We start from the raw sequence: 13,028 nt of genomic DNA, 5'->3' as shown, positions 1-13,028 counted from the left end.
CATGAGCTGGGAAGAAAGCTCTACTGTGAAATCTCTTGAAACTAGCAGTATATCACACACTGTTAAAAACCATAAGTATGATGTTGATTCTTGATTTAATATTCATATTTTAATATTAGATGGAAATATACTCCTATTTCCAAATTTGCTTTGAGACTTAACTAGGAATGAATATCAATGTTTCCTTCCAAATGCATTTTTGCCATCAATGGAAATTATTATTAAAACTAAAATCAAGTTAGATGATATGGTACATGTATAAATTTTGATATACATTCCAGGTAAAAAATGCTTCTTGAGCAATTTCTTCAGTAAATTGTCCAAATTGGTTTGCTCATATATTATTTGAGATTTTTGCAATTCTATTTATGAGAATGCTTTCAAATGTTCTTATTGTTGTCATAATATGAAATTTCCTAACAACATATGATGTTGAGCAATGCCATAAATTTTCCATTTGTGTGTTCTTTTTTGGTAAAGTATCTGTTCCAATATTTTGCCCATTTCTTAATTGGACTTTTTTCTTACTGCTGCTTTTTAAGAGTTCTTTGTAAATTGTAGACACAAATCCTTGATCAGTTATGTGTTTTGCATATATTTCTTCCCAGTCTGTGGCTTATCCCTTCGTTCTCTAAAGTATATAGCTGTTTTTAAATTCTATCTTTAACAGATTATTTTTTAAAAAATCAAAGTAAGGTTGGATTTTTCCATATTTCAAAAAACATTTTATGTAAAAACTTGGATTATCTTTTTTATTAAAGATAACTCTCAATAGTAAAACCACATAGCTCAAAGCTTTTCAGAAGAAAAAATTTTAATTATCTTTTTATTAGAGAAATTAATGTTTTTTTATTTCTTGAGCCAATTTTGAACATTAAATTTTTCTCTGAAAAATAATCTACTTCATAAGGTCTTCTAATATCTTTTCATAGAATGGTACATAATATCTGTTGTAATATATTCCCTCTGTACTTTTTGTGATATTAAATGTATAATTCCTATTTTTTTAATTTGTGTCATACCTTATCTCTCAATTATATTTATAAGAGATTTGACTTTAAAATGCCTACCATTTTGATTTTGAATAGATTCAGATTCTGTTTTGAATTAATTGTTTCTATTTTTGTTTTTCATCATATCCTTCTCTATGCCTTTTTTATTGTTTTTTCCCAAACTTTTTGAAATGCAATTAGTCATTATTTTTATTTCTGCTTTTCAAAAATAATGAAACGATTTAACACAAAAATTTTTTTCTCAGAACACCATTGGCCACAACCAACAAATTCTGAGAATTACTGTTCTCATTTTATTTTATAAAGACTCCATACTTGTATTATTTGCATTTGCCTTCAGCCCAAAATTTTAGTTGGCTTTTGTTTTAATTTCAAAGTAATCCTAATTACTTTTATCTATGCTTGTGAGCATGATTTCTAATTTTATTGCACTGTTGCCAAAGAACCTTGCCTTTACAATTCCCACTTTGGGAATTGATATTGATATTTTCCTGTAACTTAGCTTACAGTTAGCTTTATATTTTTTAATGTAATGTTTCACAGATGGTTAAAAAAATGCATATTGTTTATTTTAATGTGTATTTAAACTGTAATAACATGTTATCCGAGTACCTATATCGCTTGTTTTATATATAAATGCATATACAGGGGTGCCTGGGTGGCTCAGTTGTTAAGTGTCTGCTTTTGGCTCAGGTTGTGGTCCTGGGTCCTGGGATGGAGCCCCTCATGGGGCTCCCTGCTCAGCGGGAAGCCTGCTTCTCCCTCTCCCACTCCCCCAGCTTGTGCTCCCTCTCTCGCTGTGTCTCTCTGTCAAATAAATAAATAAAAATCTTTTTTAAAAAAATTTTTAAAGAACAAAATAAAAATAAAGATAAATACACGTACATACGTACATAGGTATGAATGTATGTGTTTTGGCCCCTCAAAGGCTAACAGAGATATGGCCAAGATTTTTACCCTGAATAGTGTTTAATGCTCCTTATAAATCTAACAATTTTTTCCTTAATTGATTTTGAAACTCCTCCTTTTGTTATTGTCACGGGCGTTGTCAGCATGGACTGTACCTGTACTAAAAGAATCTTTGATTTCCTTTTTTTTTTTAACTTGAATCCCACATTTTCCCTGAATTTTAAACTATCAACTTTGCTTTATTTCTGTTTTTATTTGTCTGATAAATGAGTGCCCATTTTATTACCACTTCTAACATTTTTCAGTGTTTATTAATGTAATCTGGTGGCTTAAACCTGGGTTATTGTCATTTTTAATATATTCTGTCTTTTAATAATATTCATTGAAAATTAAAGTGAATTTTGTAGCAACATTTATGACAATTATTCTTGCTTCTAATTTTAAAATGCTTCAGTTATCACTGTCAGTCCTGTCACACCACGAGATTCTTGTTCTTAAATTCTAGTTTCATCAAGCAATATTTTTCTTGCTTATTCTTCCTGTTAATTCTAAAATATGTTCACACTCTCCTAGCAAAGAATTCAAGTAGAATTGAAAAATAGATGGAAGTAAAGGTCCTTTCTCACAGGTCTGGGCCAGGGTGGGACATGTGAGGTCCCTAGCACACACAGTTTAAGGACATGATCTCAGACCACTTTCGCAGGTTTGTACCCTAGCTGCATTTTCACCTGACCCTAGGACCATCCCTGCTTCCCAGTACTTGTTCCACTGCAGAAAAGATACCCCTGCTGACAGTTTTTCTCTCTAGAAAACTATGTGAGTGCGTGAGTGCATGACTTTTTAAATTTTTTCTTTGATATTTGGTATTGTCGCTACATACAGTTTCCCATTGCTCCACATTTAGGATGGGGTCAATCCACTCACTTCAACAAATATTGATCAAGAGCCTCCTGGTGCTCTTTGTTGTAGGCATTTAAACAAAACAAAGACTCGATGAACATGAACATATTTCAGTTTTCCAAAGAACTGCACGCTCTTCCAGTATATGGATCTACCATAATGTTTTCAACCATTTTAACCATTTTAACATTGATGATGTTAAAGTATTTGTTGTATTAAACTATGATTTTCTTAACATTTTCTTCCATGTAGAAATTCTTGAATATGGAACTGCTGGATCAAAAGGCGGGTGTGTTTGTTTAAATGTTGAGAGATATTATCAAATTGCTTTTCCAAAGTGCTACACCAGTTCATAGGCCTAAGGTGAATATGAAGGCGCATCTTTCCCTCCACTGATATTAGATACCAGCTGTCTTTTCCTTTCCTGTTTCTCTAACAGGTAAATATTTGTACTCCACTGCAGTTTCAAGTTGTATTTCTTTAATTATAAGTGAGTTTGCACATATTTTCATAAATTTATCAAATACCTTAATTATATTTCTGTGTCATCTTCTATTTTTTAATTTGACATTCTTTATATTTTTTATGTTCTTTATTTTTTAATTGATTTGGAAAAGTTTGGGATATACTGGGATTTTTTTTTCTGAAATATTGGATGCAAATGTTTTTCTTAGTTTATTGTTATTTGATTTTCTATGGTTGTGCAAAAGGATTCAATTTTTAAGTAGTCAGGTTCAATTGTGCTCTATTATTAATAGCTGTTGTATTTCGTGACAGAAAGACTTCCCCACCACAAGATAGTGATCACTTTTAAATTTTTCTTCTGGATACTTTTGTTGTTATTTTTAGATGTAGATTTTTGTCGACTTGAGATTTATTTTGATATAAAGAATGATAAAGGAATTCAACAACTTTTTCTTAAATAACTATTAATTTGCCCCAGTATGTTTCAAAATAATCCATTTTTTCTTGACTAACTTTAAGTCCCAGATTTACCATAATAAATTCACTCCTTTTCTTTTGTTTAGTTCTAGTATCTCTGTATTGTGTATTGCTGGGTCACCGCATGCTTTAATTTCTTTTTTCTTGTAGCTTTTAATATCTTTTAGGTCAAGTTCATCTTCATTCCATTTTTTTTAACAGTTGAGGCAATGATTTTTCTTTTTTCTTTTAAGATTATTTATTTATTTATTTATTTGACACAGGGAGAGAGAGAGAGAGAGAGATCATAAGTAGGCAGAGGCAGGTGGTGGGGAGGGGAAGCAGGCTCCCTGCTGAGCAGAGAGCCTGATGTGGGGCTTGATCCCAGGACCCTGAGATCGTGACCTGGGCGGAAAGCAGAGGCTTAACCCACTGAGCCACCCAGGTGCACCAAGGCAATGATTTTTCTTTACATTATCTTTAATATAATTTTTCAAACTTCAAGAGCATATAAGGATTACATAGGCAATTAAGGTAAACATTTAACGTAATACCGGTCACACAGTAAATAATAAATCATAGCTTCTTAAATTAATTCTCCAGTGTAGTGAATCCATGTAAACCTGTGCTTGCTGCCACAGACGGTGAAATGTCCACGGTCTCCTTATCTGCACTTGGACGTTGCTTGGATTTTCTGCCCCCCCTTGTTCCTCAGCCACAGCAGAATCTGTACAGCTCTCCTTTGAAGCTGTGTATATGGTGCAACTCTCCTGGACTGAGGTGGGACTTTCTCCTACGCTCGTGATGCCAAACACTGAAGGATACCATGGTAGTTGTCATTCCTGGCAGGCGAATTTGCCAAAATGGTTCCCCTCTCTGCCCCAGGGTTTTGTGCCTGGAGCACACATACATACCACTGCAAGGAGCCCCTCATCTTCTTTTCCAGTTACTTAGGAATAAGACTCGTGGTAGCCATGTCAGAGAGCAGTACTTTTTAAATTGTTTTCTTCAGAACCTTGACGTTACGTTTAAAAGCCTTAGGGCCATCTCAAAGGGCAATATATATATAAGCCAGGATTAGTGAGTTTACAAGATTCTTATGCATTTCCATCTTTCTGTTTCAAGAAATACTTTGTTTGGACAAATGATGACATTATTTTTAAAATAAAGGTGGGGAAGGAGAGGACAATGGAGTAAAGAGACTCTTGTCCAACCCTCTTGTTAGTCTAGACCACGGCTTCTCAATATCGGTGCTATTGATGTTTTGAGCTGGATAATTCTTTGTTATTGGGTGGGGGCGTGGTATCCCGTGAGCTGTGGGTTGTTGAGCAGTATCCCTGGTCTCTAGCTGGTAGAAATTCCTCCATAGTTACGACAAATGGGAATGTCTGCAGACATTGCCCCAAATCACGTGGTGGGCAAAACTGTCACAATTGAAAACTACTGGTATACATCAGGCTTTTGTACAGTAAGGCCATATAGTGGATGCATGTACCCCCTCCACATCTTCCTTCAGTTTGACAAGTTTGCTTTTTTTTTTTTTATCACTTTTTTAAAATTTATTTTCAGCATAACAGTATTCATTGTTTTTGTACCACACCCAGTGCTCCATGCAATCCGTGCCCTCTCTAATACCCACCACCTGGTTCCCCCAAGCTCCTCTTTGGAGGACAAGTTTGCTTTTGATAACAAATTATGTTTCTCAGTCCACTTCATCAGACTTTGATTAGTAGAGGTTCCCTCCAAACTGTGTAAGATTTAGTATTTTAGTGTTTGTGGGGTTCGAAAAACCACATCGGGGCCCCTTGGCTTGATAGCATTTAATACCAGCCTCCTCGAAGACTTTAAATTGTACATTACTTGCATAATAACAAGGAACCTATTTATCAGTTAAGGATGATCAGCAAAAAAACATTAAACAATCAAGCAATGTCTTCTCATTGGTGGGTTTCAGCCCCCAAAAGCCTATCAAAAACGCGCATGAGAAGTGGTACCTGGTTACTGTGATGTTACTCTTTATCCACTCTTGGGTTTACTTCTGTGTCTCTCTGCCTGGTTAGTTTGGATCCTTGATTTCTCTATCATTTCACTTGCTCTCTTCGTATGCTTTAAATGGATCCGTGGATACTACCAGCTTTTGAATCCGTTTGCCTCTCCCAACCCTTGTCACTGATGGTGCCTATTACAATAGTATCTATTTTCTACATATCACAGCTGTCAGATTCTAAGGAAGGATAACATTTCATTTAATTTTGAAATGACTTTTAACAACAACAAGAAAACTCAACATTTGAAAGCTTTCCTTTTCTCAGAAATAATTTCCTGCTTAAGAAATATAAACATTCAGCAATATGTTGTGGCTACTTCTTTCAGGAAATCAAATAAGTAGGTGTTTGCTAATCTGATTATGTAATAAGTAATATTTAAAAGTGAAAAATAATTCTGCTTTTTTCCTTGGCATTTTATTTATTCCATAACTAGCATATAAAAATGAAAAAGAAAATGCACTTACTAGACAAGTTATAACCACAGGACAGAGTTAAAAGATCAGTGAACTTATAAAACAGATTTTTAGTTTTTAATTTGCCAATTATTTTTAAATTGGTCACTGTTTCTTTCAAATTATCACTCTAAGGATTAACTGTTATAATGATGAGAGATTCCCGTGTAAGTTCAAAAGTATACAAGGAAGCTGAACACTTAGAAAGTTAGATATATGCTGGGGAGGAGGGGAGGCAGATAGAGCAAATAAAAGACTTCAAGGGGAGAAATGTAAGTAATAGAAACTGATGATTCTGGATACCTGCACCTAAAGGCAAATTTTCCAAATTATTCTGCAACTGTTACTGCTCCCCATAGTGCGGCTCAGCCATAGCTATGACACAAGCAAGAAGGTACCGTACGTCTTCATTCTCGCACACCAGTGATGCCAAGCATTTCAGAAACCGTGGCCTTAGAAGATCCAACTTCACCTTCTGCTATGCTACCCCCTGCAGTGTGCCTGAGTTTTCTACCTGCTCTGACCCCCTTTTCAGTGGCTCAGCTCTTTCATAATTCTCTGGCTAAAGTCAGTTTAGAGTATGGTACCAGGCCCTCTCATGCCTACAGGTTTAGGACTAGTTTGTAAGCACTACTTTATTTATCCCCTGGGTTAGAGTCTGCACATAGCTCAGCTCGTAGCACCCGAAAGCCTGCGTCTAAAACTGCCACATAATGGAAGTTCCTAGAGAAATGAAAACAAGTACTTACTAAGCACCTATTATATGCCAGGGCATCTTCCTACCACTGGTAGGAGAGCAGCAACCAATGCAGTGAAAGCCCCCTGACCCCCAGCCATCTTACCTTCCCATAAGGGAGACGACAGACAAAGGAACAGCCAAGAACAGCGTCATTCTCTAATTTAAAACTGTCCTTCTGAGATTGAGAGACAACTATAGTATAATATAAAAAAGCAATGACTGAGGACTCAAGATACCTTCTTTTACGTGCCATTTTAGCAGAATTTTGTTAAGTAAATCACCATTTAAGTTTCTGAGCTTTAGTTTCCTCACATGAATGTAGGGATAATAATATCCATAAACTCATATAATACCTGAAACAATCCCTTGCAATAAAATATTGAAAAAAGAAAATATTTACAAGGTTAAAGTCATCTTCCAACAATACATTCTTTCCCTAGCAGTAATGTCTTCTTCAAATTGTCCTCTTTATGGTTCCTGAAGAATTCAAAAACACCCCCAAGTGCAGGGTTCTTCCTGTTGCCCAATACAAAACATGTCCTGATGTTCTGTTAACTTCAGTGGAATATCAGTAAGCAATGGCAGAACAACACAGGCAAAAGGCCAGGAAAGAGGTGGCTAAAACCTAAAATTAAATTCAGATGATCCTATCTCAACTGTAAGCATTTTTGAGAGGCAAACCTCAATACCCTGATCTTAGACTGAGATAACAATTTTTGATATTTTGAAATGTTTCTTTGAAGTAAACGTAAATACTTTTTAAAAATGTCAAAGAAATTTACTAAACATAATGAAATTTAGGGCAAAAATATTAAATGCCAAGTCATATTCTTACATTTCTGTGTGAGAGTTGACAACATAAAATAAGAGTATATTATAAATTACAATTTGATATGGGGACTACCAATTTTGTTGCTTTAATTGTATTCACTTGACAAGATGCAATCTGTTTTTTATTTTATAATAAACATTATGTAGAATGTCTTATCGAAGTTGATGTATCGCATAAGCAGGAGTTATATGAACTGCTGGGACACTGCATCTTTACCATATTTCTAAGCCTCAACCTGTCTCTCAAGATTCAGATGCATGTTTCCAACTGCCTGTTGAATTTTTCTGCCTAAATAATTCACTAGCACATCAAGCTTAACAAATTCAAAATGGAATTCATAATTTTGCTTTCTTAACCTTGTCCTTCTCCTGACATTTCTACTCCTGCTGATATCCGTCAGTACCCGGGAACTTCACCTTAATTTCAAAGACCATCTATTAGATCTCCGGTCTCTGTGTCAACTTTTTCTTCATCTCCTGTGTCAACCCCTTCTTGACATTCTCACTACCAGTGCCCTAGCTCAGTTCTATACTGTCCCGTCTGTAGGGTAGACCAAATGCAACCTCATCAGTTACTCAGGACAAGTGTCTTCCCAGCTTCAATCCGTCTACCTTGTGGAAGATAGACTCCTGGCTTCCAAAGATGTTCATGTCCTAACCCTCAGAACCTGCGGCTGTGTCACCTTCCATGGCAAAAAGGGACTTTGCAGATGTGATTAAGGTTAAGGACTTTGGGCTGGAGAGATTATCATGGATTATTCAGGTCAGCCCAACCTAAGCACAGATTCAGAAAATCAAAGGAATTTTCTCATGTGATCCAAGGACAATGTGACTAAATGAAAAGGATCAGAAGAACATAAGGCTACAAGTTAAGATGGAACAAGGAGACCAAGAGATAAGGATTATAAGCAGCCTCTAGAAGCTGGAAGAGGAAGGGAAAGGACAGGGAAACAGTCTCCTGTGCTGCTCTGGAAAGGGATGTAGTTCTAGTCTACACTTAGATTTTTGTCCAGCAAGACCTCAGCTTACGACTTACAGAACCATAGGATAATAAACCTGTATTGTTTTAAGCCACTCAGTTTGTGGTAATTTGGTGTGGCAGCAACTGAAAATGGATACTCATGTACTGTTAGGTTAATCAGTTTAAGAACATCCCTACCCCCTTATTCCCACTCAAGACTTTGTAGTACCCTGTTTCCTGCCAAGTATAATTCATATGCTTCTACCTTACACACACAAGATTTTGTCATTTCGTTGCAGAGATCTTCCACTACATCCCTTCGCCATTACACACAGAAGAAATGTCTATAAGCCATTCCCTGTATCAGTTCTCTACTTTTCCACCATTGTGCCTTGGCACATCTCTTCTCTCAAATGTGCTTCCTCTTCATCTCCACTTGCTAAGATTCTGGTCGTCCTTCAAATTTGAAATCCATAGCCATGTCCTCCAAGTGGCCCTCTCTGATTTCTCTAGCTGGAAATGAATCATTTTTCTCTCCTGTGCCTTCTTTACCATTGTATATATCTCTTAATTTTGTTTTAATTTCTATCTTTATGCAAAAATGTTGCTTTGTCTTTACTACATCTATGAGCTTTTTAAGAACAATCTTGACTTTTATCTTTGAATCACTAATACTCTCCTTTCAGGTCATTGCACTAAATAAATATCAAGAATTCTTCTGTTGAACCAAAGGAACAATGAAAGGATGAAAAAATAAATAAGTGTAGAAAACAACTAATTTTATGCCATCTCCTCTTGACCAATTTAAAGAAGACCTGGTATAATATATCTGGTCTGTTTTAAAAGGAACACTTCAGATTTTAAAAACCAATTTTACTAAATTATCTTTATGGTACTAAAGAGTAAATATCATATTATGGTCTTCAAGAGGCAGCTATAGTAAAAATCTTCTGGTGCAACAGTATCATCTGGGCCTATCCAAAATATACAATGCAAAAAATCTTATAGATAATCTTTAGACCATGAACATGCTTGAAGTCTGAACAATTTCCCTATGGTTGATATGATTCTTTAAGGATGCTCTGATGTTTGTTTCTCCATCTTCTGATTTGCTTATTTTCCTTATTTTGAAAATGACAAGTTTGTTGTCTCTAAACAATGTCATCCCAGAGCCCTGGGCAGACAAAGTAAGTCAAATGTGCCAAACATATGTATGACAGGGGAATGATTTTCCCAGAAATGATAACCACATGAAAGTTCTCAGAATGCCCTCCTGGGCTGTGGGACTTTTTAGCCAAAGAAAATGCAAATTGTATGGGCTGAAATAGGAATCATATAAAAAGAAAAAGAATAGGAAACTGGTTCAGCATTTTTTAGAAAGAAAATTGCTTCTTGACATGCAAAATATCTGCATTATTCTTAAAGAATATTGACTCTACTTCTAAAATGGAACTGTTGGAAAATGGCATTTTCATGGAAAAAAATCACTATTGTTGGAACTAGCAACACTTGGAGACATGAAGGGAGTCGTAATTAAATTGTATTGGGGAGATCATTTATTGAATGTGTGCTCTGCTGGGCACTAGACTAGGAACTGGGCACACCAAAATTAATAATGTAAAGCTTTGCCCTCAAGAAGCTGAAGTACTAAGTCAGTTCAAACTTGGTTAATTCACCAAGGAGCTAACTGGTTTTTGATGATTTGTGTCCAGTGAACTGACTTATGGGAAACCAACCTGCCTCTGAGAACTTCCAAGAAGTTCGGGGAATAAGAATATCATAGTAGGAATAGATAATTAAATAATTTTAGTTAAGTGGGATAAAGCAAATGACAGACATTTTCATAAGATTACGTGATAGTCTAAAGAAGAAGTCTCTAGAAGCCTTGTTGGCTGAGGGGACAGCTAAGTCCCAAAGAAGGAAATAGCCAGGCAAAGGTGAGGCATCTACAATAAAATGGTTAGAGAGAGGACAGGACGTGTTTGAGGAACTCTAAGGGATCAAACCCTCTGGCACATACTGTCTGAAGTAGAACGGATGGTGAGACCTGAAGAAGGAGAGGTGAACTCTAGTCAGATCACCGAGGATCTCCTGAGCTCCACCCGTGCATTTGCATTGCAGAAAGACAAACCCGGGAGAACTATCAACAGGATTGAGGTAAGATAAAATGGAAGAAAGGACATTTTCATTTTTAGATTAGATCACACGGGGTTGGAGAGAGAAAAATAGAGGTTGCTTCACGTTTAAGCTTCTGCAGTGATGTGATTGGGTCACTCAGTGTTGTGGATAAACTGGACTGGAGAGAGGAGAGGCAGGAGAGTCATCTCCGAGGAACTGGGAGAATCCTGTAAGAATCGTAAGTCAGCGACAGAGGCCCACAAAGAAGGAATCAATGTGAGCAGTATTTTGGAAGTAGGATTAACATGATTATAGAGATCTGTTGGGAATGAGGGAGGAAGAAATTATAGATGCCCCAGTGACCTCTAGCCTGGGAAACTGGGAAAGCGATGGTGTTGCATCCATGAAACAGTGTGAAACCTGCTGAACATGGTGCAGAGTTCATGGTGGACACAGGAAAACAGCGTGTTTCATTGTTTTGATGCACACGTATCAGCCCAGTGTTTCATAGCTTAAAGTTTCCCAAGAGTTAAAACTTTATAACTTATTAGGAAGGTTCACTTAAAATATTTTCTAGGGCATCTGGCTGGCTCAGTTGGTTGAGCATCCAGCTCTTGATTTCAGCTCAGGTCAGGATCTCAGGGTTGTGAGTTTGAGCCCCATATTGGGCTGCTCTTTGGACACGGGGACTGCTTTAAATTTTTTCTCTCCCTCTCCCTCTGCTCCCCCTCCATCTTCTTTCTCTCTCTCTCCCTCCAAAGCAATTAAATTAAATTAAAATATTTTCTAAAATTTTGCCCAAACACGTCATCAATACATAAAACAAGGTTCATGAAAGTAGACGTTGTATCACCCCCTTAGGGTGGTTTCTATATATTCTTACTTGGCAAAAGGAAAAGACATTTATACTTACAGAATACCTACTATGTGAAGGCACTCTTTTAGAGTATTTTTGCATACTATGCCTTTTAATACTCACAAAATTTGAAGAAAATTATATCCAGGAACGTTCCAGAAACTTAGAGGTAGTAATCTCTGACTGCCATTGTAGCCTAAACCCTGTCTTTGTACACCGGCTCTTTGTGCCCAAGGTCATAGACTAGCATTTCTCATTTCTGAGTACAAAGTAGGCCATAGAGTGATACTTAACACTCTGAGGGCACTTAGCTTTGTGCATCTTTGGGAAAGTGGTAATCCGTTCGGTCTTTGGTCGTGTGGTAAATCAAAACTGTAATCTATCTTTCGGACACTGGATGGCAATATTCTAAATAGGTTAACATCCAGTTCAGGGTGTTGGGGCCAGTGTTACATGGGTTTGCATAACAAAGCTTCGGTTCTGAAATCCCATTTAGTCTCTGGCTTTGAGACTTGAAGTGTATGTTGCCAACAGAAAATAGAAAAGGCCGTTTGGCTAAGCCTGCCAGTCTGTCCATCCAAACGCTTGCAATAGGTCAATCATATTATCCTTAATGATGGAAACAATATATGTAGTAAATTAATTCCAGAAGGCCAAGGGCTAAGTTTTCTTATAGTGAAATTAAGAATCTGAGCACATTCAAATAATTTCTGTTCCAGTGCAAAATGTGAACGTCCGTAGTTCCGCAGCACCCACGTATCATCAGCATATTCTGAACTGGATGTGATCTGGGTGTGAATATGTGTCACCGTCCCCCAAATTGGGAAATCTGTGGAATCTTTTATGATGCTGGTCTGTTTGGGAAATCATGACACCAGATTAGGAATCTGAGGGGGAAGAAAGGAGAAGGACATTGTCAGCTGGCCAGAACTTGGTATTAAGACAGAAGGGAAAGGATTGTATGTGGAAATAAGGGAAGGAAATCATCTGATAGATCTCTGTGTGTAACAAAACACAAAAACAAACAAAAAATGAAAAAAGAACTAGGATGTTCCCTTACTCAAAAGAACGAATATAGAGCTATGTGTATTTTGATGGCTTTTGTTTCTTGATTCCTCTTTGGAGATATCCAAGGACGTGACTTGCAGCCAGACTTGTACGATTCCAGAAAGTCTTGCAGAACGTCTGGGCAGGGCAGTCACATGGGCTAAACTCTAAGAAAGTGCCTCACTTCCTCCAACTTTTCAGAGATCACCCTTGACAATGGATTCAAAATCAAG

The sequence above is a fragment of the Enhydra lutris genome, unplaced genomic scaffold (assembly GCF_002288905.1).
Source record: "Enhydra lutris kenyoni isolate GAN:26980312 unplaced genomic scaffold, ASM228890v2 scaffoldscaffold21, whole genome shotgun sequence".
Lineage (NCBI taxonomy): Eukaryota > Metazoa > Chordata > Mammalia > Carnivora > Mustelidae > Enhydra > Enhydra lutris.
The sequence above is the reverse complement of the archived record's forward strand: the minus strand, read 5'-3'. Positions refer to the sequence as shown.